Raw genomic sequence first — 19513 nt, forward strand, 5'->3', positions numbered from 1 at the left:
TAAATGGTCTCTCAGTCCAGTTCTGTAGGCTACACAATCATGGGGAAGACTGCTGACTTGACAGTTGTCCAAAAGACGACCATTGACACCTTGTACAAGGAGGGCAAGACACAAAAGGTCATTGCTAAAGAGGCTGGCTGTTCACAGAGCTCTGTGTCCAAGCACATTAACAGAGAGGTGAAGGGAAGGACAAGACGTGGTAGAAAAAAAGTGTACAAGCAATAGGGATAACCGCACCCTGGAGAGGATTGTGAAACAAAACCCATTCAAAAATGTGGGGGAGATTCACAAAGAGTGGACTGCAGCTGGAGTCAGTGCTTCAAGAACCACCACGCACAGACGTATGCAAGACATGGGTTTCAGCTGTCGCATTCCTTGTGTCAAGCCACTCTTGAACAAGAGACAGCATCAGAAGCGTCTCGCCTTTGGACTGCTGCTGAGTGGTCCAAAGTTATGTTCTCTGATGAAAGTAAATTTTGCATTTCCTTTGGAAATCAAGGTCCCAGATTCTGGAGGAAGAGAGGAGAGGCACAGAATCCACGTTGCGTGAGGTCCAGTGTAAAGTTTCCACAGTCAGTCATGGTTTGGGGTGCCATGTCATCTGCTGGTGTTGGTCCATTGTGTTTTCTGAGGTCCAAGGTCAACACAGCCGTCTACCAGGAAGTTTTAGAGCACTTCATGCTTCTTGCTGCTGACGAACTTTATGGAGATGCAGATTTCATTTTCCAACAGGACCTGGCACCTGTACACAGTGCCAAAGCTACCAGTACCTGGTTTAAGGACCATGGTATCCCAGTTCTTGATTGGCCAGCAAACTCGCCTGACCTTAACCCCATAGAAAATCTATGAGGTATTGTGAAGAGGAAGATGCAATACGCCAGACCAACAATTCAGAAGAGCTGAAGGCCACTATCAGAGCAACATGGGCTCTCATAACACCTGAGCAGTGCCACAGACTGATCGACTCCATGCCACGCCGCATTGCTGCAGTAATCCAGGCCAAAGGAGCCCCAACTAAATATTGAGCGCTGTACATGCTCATACTTTTCATGTTCATACCTTTCAGTTGGCCAACATTTCTAAAAATCCTTTTTTTGCATTGGTCTTAATTGATATTCTAATTTTGCGAGATACTGAATTTGGGACTTTCATTAGTTGTCAGTTATAATCATCAACATTAAAAGAAATAAACATTTGAAATACATCAGTATGTGTGTAATGAATGAATCTAATATACAAGTTTCACTTTTTGAATGGAATTACTGAAATAAATCAACTTTGTCATGATATTCTAATTTTATGACCAGCACCTGTACATTACGGCATTAGCAGGGGAAGTGACTCGGGTCTAAGGGCTGCTGCAGGGAACAATGAAATGAGATCGGGGTTCTTCCATGAAGTACGCTTATGAAACCCAGACTTGCCAGAAAAAACAAAATCTTTCTTTATTAACAATCGAGACTCAATTGTTTTGAAGAACGCAAAACGTTTCTTGATATATTTAAATTGCTTAAGCAACCCACTATTATGCACGCACAAAAGATAAAATTTGCAAACTTACAAAAACATTGAGTCCTCTGCCCTAACGTAAAACTAAAACATCCATAAACTACAATTTTCGTTGCCCCTCAAAGACTATTTCAACGTACACCCATCTTATTGAAAACTTTAGAGGAAGGACAAAAATAATGATTATAATCAGGGCCGGAGCCACCATTAAGAAGAATTAGACATTTGTCTAGGACACAAATTATAAGGGGGGCACAGCCGCACAGGTTAGTTTGGCGCACTAGTAATGTTAGCCTAAGGCACAAAATAACCTAGCATTGGCACTGATGATGATGATAACAATAATGAAAGAGCTAGGGGGTATTTTCCGTACGTCGCTTAAATCATCCAAGATCAGATGCCTGATCTTGGATGAGTTAATGCCGGTGAAACTGTAACAGTTAAATTTGAACCCTGCTCCAATGTGTACCTGGTATGTGTCTGAGTCTCATATCCTTCTGAGCTTATGCTTAAAAGCTGAAGCTGTTATTTTTATTCACTATGATAAAATGTGTTTCCTGTTTTGTACCAAGCTGGATGATAATATATATATATATGTATGTATATATATATATATATATATATATATATATATATATATATATATATATATATATATACAGTATATGTATGTATATATATATATATATATATATATATATATATATATATATATATATATATATATATATATATGTATATATATATATATATATATATCTATATATTTATATATATATATATGTATATATATATATATATATATATGTATATATATATATATATATATATATATATATATATATATATATATATATATATATATATATATACTGTATATATATTACAGTGCATCCAGAAAGTATTTACAGCGCATCACTTTTTCCACATTTTGTTATGTTACAGCCTTATTCCAAAATGGATTAAATTCATTTTTTTCCTCAGAATTCTGCACACAACACCCCATAATGACAACATGAAAAAAGTTTACTTGAGGTTTTTGCAAATTTATTAAAAATAAAAAAAATGAGAAATCCCATGTACATAAGTATTCACGCAGTATTCACGCAGTCTCCTTTGATCGAGATCAAACAACTTTAATTCTCTGAGATTATGACACCTCCTTCAGTCCCATGATGCACTTGGCTGCTCTCCTCTGCACAGTTCAAGTGCTGCCGTGTCTTTCTTGTATTGTAATGACCAGAACTGCACCCAATACTTCAGATGCGGTCTTAGCAGTGCATTATACAGTTTGAGCATAAACGTCTCTTGACTTAAATCCAACAGTTTTTATGATATAACTGAACATTTTATTTGCCTTTTTAATTGCTTATGTACATTGCTTAGCGTCTCCCATCCTGCATTTATGTCTGTGCTATTGATCACATGGTCTCCTTTTTTAATTCTAGTTTACAGTTTGGAGTTTGTTGTTTCAGATACGTGGTTTATTTTTCCAGCTACACTCTCCTAACACTGGTTCTTTAACGATACTTTAATGGGTTGTGTAGCTCCTTGTAGAACCATTGCTTGACAAAGAACCATTTTATTCTTTGAGAAGTTGATTTGTTCTTACTACCTTGCTGGATACTAAGAGATGAAGAAAATTTGAATTTAGCCCACGTTATTGTCTGCAGAAAGAGTCTTTATAAAATCAGGAACCTGTTGGTATTTCACAAGTCTGTTACCATCAACTCATGGTTTTTAATGGAGCCGGTCACGTATCTAAATAAATAAAGCTTCTTTCTGGAACCTTCATGTGGGGGCTTCTTTTGGGAACCAAAAATGGTACCCCTGTGGCATCACACTGAAGAATCACTGGCACCTTCATGTTTAAGAGTGTCATTTTTTGAATTTTGAAGAGCTGTGAGTTCTGTCTTTTTCTCGTTGCTAAAGTGCACTTGTGCAGGAAGTGGGGTGAAGTTGGTTACTTTAAACTTCTGCAAAAATGGAATCAACCACACAGCTGGAAATATAATAATAATGAAGTTACAAATTTCCAGTAACAACTTTGCATGGCTTTCTTGGCCTACCCTAAGGTTTAAGATGACCCAAGTAAATCACATTAGATTACACAAAAAAATCCTTTTCAAAATCATAATAAAGATCTTATTTTTTTTCTCTGCTAAACCCTAACTTAGCTAACTTAGAAGGGCTTGCTAACGAGAACAGGAACATTTACAGTCATTTTAATGTTCAGCAGGTGGGCCCTGTGTTGGCCTGATTGTCTACAACTGTTGAAATGGAGACAGTGGGTTCAAGAAATTTATCAATTTATGAAGATTTTTCTTTGGATCTACTCTTTGCCATGATGTTCATGTTCTGGACAGTTGGGAATGCCTTACTATACATTGGATATCGTCTGAACTCCATTTTAGGACTATGAAAAAGATTTTGTTTTGTCTGTGACATTATGACATTTGTGTCATGATGGCCACTCTTCTGTGTTTCTGGTGTCACTTTACTGTCTCCTGTAACAACGATGTGACATTACTGTCACAACATCATTTACCGTCGGCTAGGATGGCAACTGGTGTCATTTCTTCTGTAAGTTTCTTGATAAAAATGGAGGATAGTGGTGTGAGCACCTGGCGATTTTATTTGACTTTGATTTTTGGTTATCAATCAGGATTAGTTGTTATTGGCTCCATGACTCTCTGCTTTGGTTCTGACCTTTCCTCGACCTAATGGTTTAAAGATCTTTGACTTTATTTTATGGTCCTGGCTTACTTTTCATATTTGCCTTGTTTATTTATTTATTTTTCATTCCAAGTAGAACATTAGTAGACATTATTTTTTCTTTTCCTTCTACTTCCAGGACAGTGTGGCGAAGTGGTTAAGGCTTTGGCAGTGGATTCAAATCCAGTTTCTGACAGCAAGTGACCAGAAGTAAGTCACTTCAATGCCTGTGTTCCAATAGGAAAACAAAAGAAATGGAACTGGCTGTGTCTGGAATAAAGGTATCAACCCATCAACCATATAATAGTAATACTGAGTTTTTGCTCCCAGTAGAAAATTCTTATGCACTAAGTTATTTTTCCTCCTAATCTTTTATTTTTTTAACCAATGTTTCCCTAATCAGCATTGTTAAAAGTAGTGAATGCATTGTGAAATTTGTGAGTTAATCATACATCCTCTGATGCCCAGACTTGGACACATCATCATGGGGTGTTTCAGGTCTTACAACAGGCACCCTCTCCCAGGTGACTCGACCGAGGTTGATCAAGTGTCGACCTGAATCTAAGTGGCCTTTTGTTGTCCCTTCATGTCACCCCTTTTCAGTCAGATCCATCTCACTGTCCTCTTTACAGACTCCATGCTGTCGTTGATGGCTCTTCTTCTATTTGCACCAGTGTTGCCCAGCGTTCCATAGGCTTTGCTGAGTGAATGGCCCACAGACCCTCAGCAATCCACTTCCACTGGCACACACCTGGTCCTCCACTATTTTCTGCAGGAGGCATCCATCAGTTCCTTCCCTTTTCCTCCCCTGGGCCTCATCCAACATCTCCTCCCAAGACACAGCTCCAGGAGGATGAGCTCTTTTGTAATCTTCATAAATTAGGATGATGTCAGCTCTCAGAGTGAACTTGGTGATTGTGTGCTGGAATTTTCAGCTGTCTATCTAGATCAGTTCTCATCGCCCAGTCTTGTGTAGAAGACCTTTCTTCTTGTCCTTTCCATGAGCTGCGCACCCTCCTTGACGAATGCAATCATTCTGGCTGTAGCACTAGCATTCCCACTCTCGATGATCGCCTTGCTGATTGCCTCAGAGATGGTCTTAAGGACTGGGTCATGTCACAAAATAAACTCAATCAAAAAGATGAGAATTTCTCAACTGCTACAAAAAAGTCTAACTGCAGAAGTGAAATCAACAATTAGCATAGCCTGTAGTTATGATTTGTCTTAATTATTATTTACCTATTTATTTTTACTGTTTGTGCCACTGAAATGGTAAATGTCATATTTGTATCAGTTGGGACGATTGTGCCGTAGTTAGCACTGCCGCTTCACAGATCTGGTTTTCAAGATTCAAATCCCACGTGTGGATGTTATGCATAGGAAGTTTTGCACGTTCTCTCTGTATGTGGCTAGATTTTCCAGCAAGTCACGTCAAATTGGGGAGCATGCACTGGTAAAGCGCGTTGCCACAAACACCACACAACGAAACAGCTTGGGATCCCGGTTGGCAACCCCCCCAGGCAGACACGCGGTCCAGTCCTACCCTCTGGAAATGACCCTTTATGTGTTACGTGGGCGACCCCTTGGCCTGGTCCAGCCACTACATGGCTGGGTCCCCAACAATGTTGGGTCCCCAACAATGAGGATCTTACAAGCTGGACCACCCTCAGGGAAACACACCACATGGCCGTAGTGCCATAACTGACGCTCCCTCACAATGCAGGTAATGTGCCTCATTTGGGACTCCATGGGCAACACAAAGTCAAACCAACGGTACCCAAGGATTCTCTGAAGAGACACAGTACCAAAGGAGTCCAGTCTTCATCTCAGGTCACTGGATAACGTCCCTGTCTCGCAACCATATTGCAAGACAGGAAGCACCAGGACTCTAAAGACTTGGACCTTCATCCATTTGTTATATCGGGAGCACCACACACCTCTTTCCAGTGACCTCATGACCCCCCATGCTCTCCCAATCCATCTACTGATTTCATAGGAAGAGTCACCAGAGACATGAATGTCACTGCCAAGGTAAGTAAACCTCTCAACAAGGTCGACACTCTCTCCGCAAACAGACACACTGCTGATGGCTGTGCCCAAGAGGTCATTGAAGGTCTGGATCTTGGTTTTTATCCAGGATACTCGCAAGCCCAGACACTCAGGCTCCTCGTTCAGACTATCAAGAGTCCCGATAAGAACCTCCATTGACTCCATGAACATCACAGCACAATCAGCAAAGTCAAGATCTGTGAATCTTTCTTCACCAACAGATGCCCCAGAGCCGCTGGACCCCACGACCTTGCCCAACACCCAGTCTATACAAGCATTGAACAGAGTAGGAGCAGAACACACCCCTGACGAACCCCAGAATCAACTGGGAAAAACACAGAGGTCCTGCCTCCACTCTGCACAGCACTCACAGTACCAGTGTATAGGCCAGCCATGATATCCAGCAACCTCGAGAGGATCCTGTGAACATCAACTGAGTTCAATCAACTGAGTCGAACACTTTATGAAAATCGATAAAGGCTACAAAGAAACTCTGCAGATATTTGCGTTTGCGCTCCATGAAAACCCTCAGTGCCAGGATGCAGTTAATGGTAGACTTCTTCGGCATAAAACCAGACTGTTCCAGTCGCTGGTAGGTGAGCAAGTGATCACGGATCCTATTGAGGATGACCCTAGCAATGACCTGGCACTGAGAGCAGTGTTTTCCCCCTGTAGTTGTCGCAATCCAGGCGATCACCCTTCCCTTTTCTAGATAGGGACGACAAGTCCCATCTTTCAGTCAGATGGGATGATGCCAGTCTCCCAAATGGAGTCAAAGATTGCTTGCAATGTCAGGAGAACAGCCTTACCACCAGCCTGGAGAAGTTCACCCCGGATACTAGAGATCCCTTCAGCCTTTCCCTCCCTCAGCTGGGTCACCACCTGTGCAATCTCACTGAGATTGGGTGGTTCACAGCTATTTGGAGGATCAGCCTCAAGAACCGTGGACTCAGAGATATCCAACATCCTAGCTGGAGGCTCAGCTTTGAACAACTGCTCAAAGTAGCCTGCCCAGCAGGTCACAACTGCAATGTTACCCGTAAGGACCATTCCATCAGTCGTCCTGACTGATTTTCCAGCAATCATTATTATTAAAAATACAGGAGCACAGCCTTGATGTGGGAGCACTTCCCAAGAAAATGCTTCGGGTTAATGGCAATCTCTTTCATTCACACCCACAAGGGAGTCACCTGGGGGCTGTGCAAGCCGCAGCCTTTTTACAGAAGCTGCGTATGTCGTGGGTGAAGCAACGCGCTATCAACGCATGCTCTCTTCTTTCTCTCTCCTTACGTTCATTGCCGACAATTGGAAGGTTACAGGTTGGAATCCCGTAAACACCAGACATGATTCCACTCCGTTGGGCCGATAAGCAAGTCCCATAAACTACATTTGCTTCGTCCTGGGCATGACGTTAATCTGCATCCAGTCCTGCCAGCAAATTCTCCAAGATCCAGGGAAAATGTGGGGGTTTGTGGCAGGATTGTAGGGCTGAGGTGTCACCCGCAGCTCTCGGGTCATAATCCAGGTGGTTCGTTGTGTGGTGGGCGTGACAATGAGCTATTAGCGCATACTCCCAACATACTCCTCCGTAAGTCTCATTATTCATCTTTACTTTTCTGAACTTTTTTTTTATTATTTATTTTTAAACCTTCCCTAAAAAGCCAAATTTTCCTAGAGGATAAATGAAGATCTGTCTGTCTGTCTAAATCAGTGTCACTATCTTCACATACTTCCGCAAGTTGAAAATCCTCATCTGTCAGTATAAAACCTGAGTCATTATCAATACGCAAAATGTCTACAGAGATTTTTTTTTTGATAGTAGCGAATGCCGCAATTTGATGCAATATTTTTCAAGGAAAAAGAGAGGAGTGCATTTCAGTTGATCTCACGGTCATTGCTGCCACCTTGTGGATAAAAGCAAAAATACATGAAAAACAATTTTTTTGATCCCTAACAAGGGTTTCAACCTTATTTAGTTGACAGCATAAAGTTTGAAAATATACAGCTAGGTCTTAAAGTTAATGTTTTTTGATTTTTTTTTGCCATGCTCTTTTTTCTGGAAAAGCCATTTTAATTCACACTTGCACAACGCACTTATTCGTAACAACAGCAAAAGAACTGCAACCTTCATTTTTTTTAAAAATAGAATGACTATAGTTTTGAACAGACGACCAATTGTTTAAAATAATAAATAATCAAAATTAAAACTGACCAGCTAATCTATTACACAATGACAACATTGTGTACAACAATATTTTTATTGGCTACTGCAAGAAATCATTCTACCTTTTGAAAGATTCTAACACTACTTTCGCCTAGTGAAGTGAAGACTGGAGTGAAATGAGGATGTGTGATTTCCTTATTACTCTTCAACCTGGTTGTTAACATGGAGCTGATAAGGCAAACGAATGAACAGGAACTAAAAGGCATCCGATGGACCGTCTTTTCTACCAGGCTGTGGACCCTAACTTTGCTAATAACACAGGAGAAGACCGAACTCCGGAAAATATGTATGTGCACAGCAATTAGAGCTGAAAATCAGTCTAACAAAAACTGAATCTATGATTATAACTTCATGATTTTTGTATAAAATAGTGAAACAATGAATACTCCGCATGTTCACTTTTTCTGAAATTTACACGTGTGAAGAACTCAATAACCTCCTAAACAGTAACAGAGACTGCCACAGAGGTACTGAGTGATTTATATATTTTAGAGAGAGATGTGCTCCTCAGATTAAATAGGCTGAAATCAGACAAATCACCAGGACCAGATAATAGTTACCATCAAGTACTCAAGGAGGTAGCAAATACAGATATAAACTATTAGTATATTTTATATACTAATATAAAATATATTTTTTAGAAAGTCACTGTGGGCTAGGGAAAATCCTGAAGACTGGAGTCTAGCAAATATTATCCCATTGTCTAAAACAGGCGATTGAGCAGAGCCAGCTAACTATAGGCCAGTAACACACATCTCAAGTAAATTATTAAGGAAAAGACTGAGCAGCATACAGTCATACGAAAAATCTTGGGAACCCCTCTCAGCCTGCATAATAATTTACTCTACTTTCAACAAAAAAGATAACAGTGGTATGTCTTTCATTTCCTAGGAACATCTGAGTACTGGGGTGTTTTCTGAACAAAGATTTTTAGTGAAGCAGTATTTAGTTGTATGAAATTAAATCAAATGTGAAAAACTGGCTGTGCAAAAATTTGTAATGTTGCTGATTTGAATGCCTGTCACTGCTCAATGCTGATTACTTGCAACACCAAATTTGTTGGATGAGCTCGTTACGCCTTGACCTTCATAGACAGGTGTGTCCAATCATGAGATATAAAGGTATTTAAGGTGGTCAATTGCAAGTTGTGCTTCCCTTTGACTCTCCTCTGAAGAGTGACAGCATGGGATCCTCAAAGCAACTCTCAAAAGATCTGAAAACAAAGATTGTTCAGTCTCATGGTTCAGGGGAAAGCTACAAAAAGCTATCTCAGAGGTTTAAACTGTCAGTTTCAACTGTAAGGAATGGAATCAGGAAATGGAAGGCCACAGGCACAGTTGCTGTTAAACCCAGCAGGTCTGGCAGGCCAAGAAAAAAAACAGGAGCGGCATATGCGCAGGATTGTGAGAATGGTTACAGACAACCCACAGATCACCTCCAAAGACCTGCAAGAACATCTGGCTGCAGATGGTGTTTCTGCACATCATTCTACAATTCAGCGCAATTTGCACAAAGAACATCTGTATGGCAGGTTGATGAGAAAGAAGTCCTTTCTGCACTCACGCCACAAACAGAGTCACTTGTTGTATGCAAATGTTCATTTAGACAAGCCAGATTCATTCTGGAACAAAGTGCTTTGGACTGATGAGACAAAAATTGAGTTATTTGGTCATAATAAAAAGCGCTTTGCATGGCAGAAGAAGAACACCGCATTCCAAGAAAAACACCTGCCACCTACTGTCAAATTTGGTGGAGGTTCCATCATGCTGCGGGGCTGTGTGGCTAGTTCAGGGACTGGGGCCCTTGTTAAAGTTGAGGGTCGGATGAATTCAACCCAATATCAACAAATTCTTCAGGATAATGTTCAAGCATCAGTCACAAAGTTGAAGTTACTTATGCAGGGGTTGGATATTCCAACAAGACAATGACCCAGCACTTCCCCGTGATGGACACCACTTCCAACTTCACCAAATTCTGATCAGATTCCTTATTATACTGTATGTGTCTTTGGCCAAGAACTAATTCAAACAAAGACCTGCTTGAATCACACACCATCGACCATCCCCATAAGAAGACACTGTAAATGGACAGGCCAGGTCATCAGGGGAGACAGTAGTTCGAAGAATGCCCTTCACTGGACTCCAAGAAAAACATGCAAGTAAGGTAGGTCCTACAGTTCATGGAGGATGACTGTGGGGGTGGAAGTCAAACCTGTAAACCACAGATGAGATGCTATCAAAATGCTGGCCCAAGACAGACTTGTCTGCCCCCCTACATGCCTCTGGGCATTATAAGAACTATATTGTAGATGACTGATTCTAGTCATGAAGCAAGTAGCTTCATCAACAGTTTGCAATCAGAGAAGTAATTTGGACAATCTGGTGGCTCTGATTTAAAAGAAGTATGATCTTGGTTTGATAATTTCTGAAAAATATTTTTGTTGAGAAAATGGCTACATTTAACAGTTAGAAAAGCATTGTAGACAAATGATACCAAAAGGTTGATTGCGGTTTTGGTGGAAGGCGATCTGGTCGTGGAGATTTATCCTTAACCAATGCAGTCTGTAAATCTCCTGAAGTTCAGTACGTGAAAAAAAAAAAAAGGTAATCTACTGAGGTTTGTTAAGTAAGTTGCAGGAGGACCAGTCCTTCTAGAAATAAACTTTTAAAACTTAAGGGGAAACAAATGGAATTTAACAAAATTGTAAGATCCAGTCTTAGAAAGTTAAACCTTTGAGTTAAACCCATATTAGTGTTTGCTTAATTTGAATAGAAAATGAATTTCTTTCATAGTCATAGACAATGGTATAGTCTTTTCCCCCTGTAAGTTAGTAAGAGATAGATCTTTCTTGCTTTAACTAAGATAACAGTGTGTGTTAATTAAGTCAGTTGATGTTTAGAACAGGTCCCAGTACACAGGGACTTAAAGGACCCATTTTCAGCTTACACATGGGATAGGCATACAGTTTTCTGACCATTTAGAAATGGTTAAGAAACATTTAGAAATTATTTTGTAACGATTAGAAATTAAACAAGATTTATAAGCTTTGAGCAGAACTTCTTAAGCAAGAACTTTTCTAATTTATGCTATTTCAATCATTCTCTGCTTTTATGTGAACTGTTTTGCCTTGAATTTTTACTAAAGCTTTTAAAAATGAAGATATTTTGTCTGCGGAATTATTTTGACGTGTCAGGCTTCTGCTGAATCCTATTTACAAGCTGGAGCTACTGAACTTTGGTAATTTTACACTAATTATAACTAAAATTTAAGAACTTGGTAATTTCACAAGGTTTATTGGTATGGTGCCCCGACTAGTTTTTGATGACCAGAGACAATGAGTTATACCTCCAAGAATAACTGTTTCAGGGCAGATGTTGACTTTTGTCAAAAGGAGAGGATGACGGAGTTAATCAGCTGAAAAAAGTGACAAAACCTGTCGTTATGTTTAATTTGGACTCTGTTTGCTAGAAGAAAAGTTAGTTTCTTTGGTATGACTGAGATTCCCTGCGCTCACATGGGTAAAAAGGAGCAAACAATGGTAAAAATGGCATCGACATCTAGCAAGAGATTGAAGTGAATGCGTAAAGAAAAATACTCTGTGGATGACTCAACAGACACAACTTTGATACAAGTGATTGAAAACGATTGTGAGGTAGCAGCATCAGCTGATCGTGGTGCTCAACAGGTTTGTATACCTGATGCACCTACAGAGATGTTTGCCTGGGAGGACCGCCACTTGCAATTACAAGAGGTACCAACCAGACTGTGATGTACTGCGACCACGCCCACTGATGCAGCCCCTCACCATGCGAGAAAAGCCTGGCAACCAGTCTGCCGTGCATTTCTGGCAAACTGGAGCCTACAGCACACAGCAACCAACGTTTTACGTTGATTTTCTGTGTGAAACCTTTGCTTTGGGTGCTTTTCAGAAAACTCTTTTTTGGAAAAGAAACATTCAGCACTCAAAGAGATAAGAGCCAACTGTTAGCTGAATTTAGTTTCAAACAAACATCATTATAGCACCCACATATGGTAGACCACTAAAACAGCCCTTTCGAGAAATAAAGAATTATTTCCAATTAAGTATGTCATTAACAATTTTTGCCCCAGGTTCAACAAACTGGGCACATGCTCTTTAAAGAAAAGAGATGTGATTCTAGTTTCAAGGTCTTTTGCCATTTAGACTGAGCCAAACGGCTGGTGACCCACACTGGGAAGGTACCACAGCCTTTAACAGTCACTTCTATGGCAACAGAGTAGTTAATAGAAATCACTTCATGAGATCACTCCAGTTCTATTATTTGTGTGTTTTCAAAATCTTAACTGCAGCTGCCCTTCCTTCCCAGTTTCATTACGCTCCTCAGTGTTAACATATGCAATGCTTATGTCTCTGTTATATGACATTTGGTATATGGAATTGGCAATCTTGCTGAAGCCAGACACCTATAATATATATGTCCAGAGACGACCTTGGGTGAATTTTTGTCTAAAACTGGGTGGGAACAATTACATGATTTACTGAGTGTCAGTTTTATAAACCAATCCAAAGCTTCATGAGGGGGTCACTCAATGTAGGGGCGGAGATTTTGAGCTGCAAAGATCAGCAGTGTTCTTGTTAACCTGGTCTGAGAGAGAGCAAGTTTCTGTTTTCGATCAGCCATCTACTGTTGAAAAGTCCTCTAAAAAAACCCTATTAGACATATAAACGTGTGTTGTGTGTGCAGAGAGCACATGGATTGTTTTAAAAATAAACATAACTTGATGCAAGGGGAAAAATCCTTTCTGTAGCATCAGATTATACATTGGCATGTGATGACATCAATGGATGAAAGGTAAACGTGAACAATATGTTGTTGCAGGTGCTGTGCTACTTTTCCTGCCCATCTCCAGACCATGGTTGGGGTGACACAGAGGAGCTTCTCCTTTAGCGAGTCCAGTGGTGTGAAGCTCCAAGGCCAGAGCATTGTGCTCCAAGGTAAAACCCCATTTTAGAGGCTTGAATGCTCCAGAAACTTAATTTTTATTATCACCTTACAAGGTGCTTCTTTCGGCTTAACAGAGGACATAACAAGCAAGCAAATCAACCGATGACTGACTAATATACAGTATACTGAACTCTCCACCCATTAAATACTGATAACTTCACCCACATCCGACATTCAGAATTATCTGGATGTTAGGCTTGCTATTTTACACTCTCATTCCATGAGCTGTGTGCTTACTGTTGTTCAGTGTTTCGACAATGGTGTAGGAGTCCATATAAAACCAAAAAAATTGCCAGCTATATTTATGAAAATGTGAACAGCCAAATACTGTATGCATTTAAAATAAACGATGTGTTACACTCCGTCAAGAGGACCACAGCTAAGACGTTGGGTAAAGAGAGTCACAGGAGATGCAGATTTCAAAACATCCAAATCAATAAATCTGCCTAATGACACCAGTAGATGTGTAACCAAATGGAATCCGACCTATTCAGTATTGTGTTTGGGAAAGTCAAATAAAAGGCATGTAAGGACAAAACAGAAATGTATTTTCTTCCCTTTCTAGAAACAAAAAAGGAAGGACAGGGCGTCACACAAACTGCTTCTGCCCTGTGCCTTTACGGCATCCACCATGTTTCTGCTTTAAATCATAACATCATAAACATATTGCAACAGCGCTGGATAAGTTAAATCAGCCAGAGAGGAATCACCAAAAGAATGAGCTGGCCTCTTATCATCAATAGCAGGAGCATCTATAAAAACACCAGCTCTGCACAGTTGCACAGAGTTTTTCCAACTAGTGAGGCAAAATGCAAGCAGTCCCTTTAAGGATAGTGAGCCACCTCAAAAGAGCCCTATAAAGAGCAGAGAATCAATACATTGTGGTGCTCAGCGCAGACACTATAATATTAGATATAGAACTATTTACAATATATTATTCACATTTTACCAGGAAAAACTTTTACATTATACAATACAATACAATACAATTTATTTTTGTACAGTAATCCCTCCTCGATCGCAGGGGTTACGTTCCAGAACCCCCCGCCAAAGGTGAAAATCTGCGAAGTAGAAACCATATGTTTATATGGTTATTTTTATATTGTCATGCTTGGGTCACAGATTTGCACAGAAACACAGGAGGTTGTAGAGAGACAGGAACTTTATTCAAACATTGCAAACAAACATTTATCTCTTTTTCAAAAGTTTAAACTGTGCTACATGACAAGGCAGAGATGACAGTTCTGTCTCACAATTAAAAGAATGCAAACATATCTTCCTCTTCAAAGGAGTGCAAGTCAGGAGCAGAGAATGTCAGAGAGAGAGAGAAAAAAGCAAACAATCAAAAATCAATAGGGCTGTTTGGCTTTGAAGTATGCAAAGCACCACCGGACAAAGCAACTGCAAGGAAGGGAGCAATGTGAAGGTAGCCTTTCAGCATTTTTTAGAGGAGCGTCCGTATCCTCTAGGCCAGTGTGTGAACAGCCCCCCTGCTCACACTCCCTCCATCAGGAGCAGAGAATGTCAGAGAGAGTGAGAGAGACAGAGAAAAACAAACAATCAAAAATCAATACATGCCGTTTGAGCTTTTAAGTATGCGAAGCACCGTGCGGGAAGCATATCGCTTGACAAAGCAGCTGCACGGAAGGGAGCAATGTGACGATAATCTTTCAGCATTTTTAGACGAGCATCCATATGGTCTAGGGGTATGAACAGACCCCCTGCTCACACCCCCTCCATCAGGAGCAGAGAATGTCAGAGCAAGAGAGAGAGAGAGAAAAGCAAACAAAAGATCAAACAGCACATATTGATTTTTGATTAAGTATGCGAAGCACCGTGCGGGAAGCATATCGCTTCACAAAGCAGCCACATGTAAGCCCAGCAAGGAAGGGAGCAATGTGAAGGTAATCTTTCAGTGTTTTTTGAGGAGCGGCCGTATCCTCTAGGGGTGCGAACAGCCCCCATGCTCACAATATATTTTAGGAGTTTTCTTTAATACGTAATATGCGCTCTGGTTGGGTAGCTTCTCAGCCATCTGCCAATAGCGTACCTTGTATGAAATCAACTGGGCAAACCAACTGAGGAAGCATGTACCAGAAATTAAAAGACCCATTGTCCGCAGAAATCCGCGAACCAGCAAAAAATCTGCGCTATATAGTTAAATATGCTTACATATAAAATCCGCAAGAGTGAAGCCACGGAAGTCGAAGCACGATATAGCGAGGGATTACTGTATAGCCCAAAATCACAAAAGAAATGCTGCAATGGGCTTTAACAAGCCCTGCCTCTTGACAGCCCCCCAGCCTTGACTCTCGAAGAAGACAAGGAAAAACTCCCAAAAAAACCTTGTAGGGAAATATGGAAGAAACCTTGGGAAAGGCAGTTCAAAGAGAGACCCCTTTCCAGGTAGGTTGGGCGTGCAGTGGGTGTCAAAAGGGGGGGGGGGGGCAATACAATACAATACAATACACAGAACAGAACAAATCCTCAATACAGTATAAAAATAAAAATTTTAGAAGTACAGAGCAAAATTTAACAGTAGATGATATCACATAATAAGATTTGGATATATTTAGAGTCCTGGAGACCTCATCCTTCAAGCTGCCTCCCCCATTTGGCCATTCCACGGCTGAAACAGCACTGGGCCAGCCAATCTGATGAAAGGACCTATCTTTCCCATGATTCCTGCGATCCTCCATCAGGGATGACTTTACCTTAGGCAGGCAAAACAACTTGACAGGTGGGCCATGGCACCAAGTGCCACATTTGAGTACCAAGAAGAGAAACAGAATAGGTGAGGGTTAGTATCCAATTATAACTGTCCTGTTACTTATGTTTTAGTGTTAATGACTAACAACAGAGATGCAGTCTGTTCAGTTAATCAGCAGCTCTAGTCAGGGTGTGCTAAACTGAAGTAGTGAGTCTTCAGTCAGGATTTAAAAGCTGAGACTGAAGGGGCATCTCTTATAGTAGCAGGCAGACCATTCCACAGTTTAGGGACCCTGTAACTAAAAGCTCAACATCCCACTGTTATTTTATTAATCCTTGGAACTATAAGCAGACCAGCATCTTGAGATCTTAATGTGTGCTCTGGTTTGTAAGTCATGATAAGTTCAGACAAGTAAGCCGGACCTTGGCCATTTAATGCTTTATATGTTAAAAGAAGGATTTTGAAATCTGCCCTAAACTTAACCGGGAGCCAGTGTAACGATTTAAGAACTGGAGTTATGTGTTTGTATTTTTTATTGTTCTTGTAATAATTCTTGCAGCTGCATTTTGAATTAACTGGAGGCTGCATAAAGAACAGATTGAACATCCAGTGAACACTGCATTGCAGAAGTCAATTCTACTAGAAATAAATGCATGAATTAATATCTCAGAATCCTATTTATTTAGAAAGCGCCTTAATTTCCTAACATTTTTAAGACGGAAGAAACATGATTTGGACAACTTTGTAATATGTGCTTTAAATGACATGCTAGAGTCAAAGATAACTCCTAGATTGCGGGCTGATTCAATAAAATTAATGGTGATTCCAACTGAGTTAAATGATAACAACATATTGTTATGATCAGCATCATTCCCTCCAACAATTAACATCTCTGTTTTATCTGTGTTTAAAGACAAGTAGTTCTCATCCATCCACACCTTTAATTCATTAACACAACTAATTAAAGACAACATTGGCGAAACTTCATTTGATTTAAATGAAAGGTATAACTGGGTGTCATCTGCATACGAGTGAAAATTAACATTATGTTTCCTAATGATAGATCCCAGTGGAAGCATGTAAAGTGAAAACAGTAAAGGTCCCAGTACTGAGCCCTCCGGGACACCATATTATACACATAGTCTTACACAATAATAATATTCCAACTTTATTACCTTATATATTCTTACCAAAAAAATAGAGTAGCTGTAGTGGGACATGGCATAACACAAATAGCTTCTCTCCAATGCTTATTAAATAATGAATCAAAATTGATTACAAATTATTATAAATATGACTATTAATACAAAAAAAAATTAAATAAAATTTGAAATAAAAATTAAATGGCATGCTACTAATTATATACAATAAGAATTTATTTTGGGGAAGTTTATAACTAGAAACGACAAAAAAATTCAAAAGACACAGAAAGTGCACAGATCAGGCTGCATAACATCCACTGTCTGACTATATGCGTGAAAGAATTAACTAAAGAAATTTAACATTACTGTCTAATTGGAAATTCAAACATCTCATGAAAAAAATAACTGCAGTATTTTAACACTTTGTATGTCGATACAGATGACATACCTATGGAAGCATAGAGGTGTTTAGGAGAGATGGCAGTGGAGTTTTTAACCAGATTGTTTAATGGAATCTTGGAAAGTGAGAGGATGCCTGAGGAGTGGAGAAGAAGTGTACTGGTGCCAAAATTTAAGAATAAGGGGGATGTGCAGGACTATATTAACTACAGGGGGATAAAACTGATGAGCCACAGCATGAAGATATGGGAAAGAGTAGTGGAAGCTTTGTTAAGAAGTGAGGTGATGATTAGTGAGCAGCAGTATGGTTACATGCCAAGAAAGAGCACCACAGATGCAATGTTTGCTCTGAGGATGTTGATGGAGAAGTATAGAGAAGGCCAGAAGGAGTTGCATTGTATCTTTGTGGACCTGGAGAAAGCATATGACAGGGTGCCTCGAGAGGAGCTGTGGTATTGTATGAGGAAGTCGGGAGTGGCAGAGAAGTATGTAAGAGTGGTACAGGATATGTACGAGGGAAGTTTGACTGTGGTGAGGTCTGCAATAGGAGTGACGGATGTATTCAAGGTGGAGGTGGGATTACATCAGGGATTGGCTCTGAGCCCTTTCTTATTTTCAATGGTGATGGATAGGTTGACAGACGAGATTAGACAGGAGTCCCCGTGGACTATGATGTTTGCTGATGACATTGTGATTTGTAGCGATAGTAGGGAGCAGGATGATGAGACCCTGGAGAGGTGGAGATATGCTCTAGAGAGGAGAGGAATGAAGGTCAGTAGGAACAAGACAGAATACATGTGTGTAAATGAGAGGGAGGTGAGTGGAATGGTGAGGATGCAAGGAGTAGAGTTGGTGAAGGTGGATGAGTTTAAATGCTTGGGATCAACAGTACAGAGTAATGGGGATTGTGGAAGAGAGGTGAAAAAGAGAGTGCAGGCAGAGTGGAATGGGTGGAGAAGAGTGTCAGGAGTGATTTGTGACAGACAGTTATCAGCAAGAGTGAAAAGGAAGGTCTACAGGACGGTAGCGAGACCAGCTATTTTATATGGGTTAGAGACTGTGGCACTGATCAGAAAGCAGGAGACAGAGCTGGAGGTGGCAGAGTTAAAGATGCTAAGATTTGCACTGGGTGTGACGAGGATGGATAGGATTAGAAATGAGGAGATTAGAGGGTCAGCTCAAGTTGGACGGTTGGGAGACAAAGTCAGAGAGGCAAGATTGCGTTGGTTTGGACATGTGCAGAGGAAAGATGCTGAGTATATTGGGAGAAGGATGCTAAGGATAGAGCTGACAGGGAAGAGGAAAAGAGGAAGGCCTAAGAGAAGGTTTATGGATGTGGTGAGAGAGGACATGCAGGTGATGGGTGTAACAGAACAAGATGCAGAGGACAGAAAGATATGGAAGAAGATGATTCACTGTGGCAACCCCTAATGGGAGCAGCTGAAAGAAGAAGAAGATGTCCATAGACTACAATGCTTATTCAAAATTTATTTTCTGTTGTCATGAAATATATTGCTGCAATAGTTAAAATGGCAGAAAGATATCTTAGCAGAGAGAGAGTAGTTGACGTACTTTGTCTGTATGTGTCTGACTGTCTTCACTGTTGCAACGCTTGTTACAACCTGCAAACTAGATAGATAGATAGATAGATAGATAGATAGATAGATAGATAGATAGATAGATAGATAGATAGATAGATAGATAGATAGATAGATAGATAGATAGATAGATAGATAGATAGATAGATAGATAGATAGATAGATAGATAGATAGATACTTT

Source organism: Erpetoichthys calabaricus, chromosome 1 (assembly GCF_900747795.2).
Source record: "Erpetoichthys calabaricus chromosome 1, fErpCal1.3, whole genome shotgun sequence".
Lineage (NCBI taxonomy): Eukaryota > Metazoa > Chordata > Cladistia > Polypteriformes > Polypteridae > Erpetoichthys > Erpetoichthys calabaricus.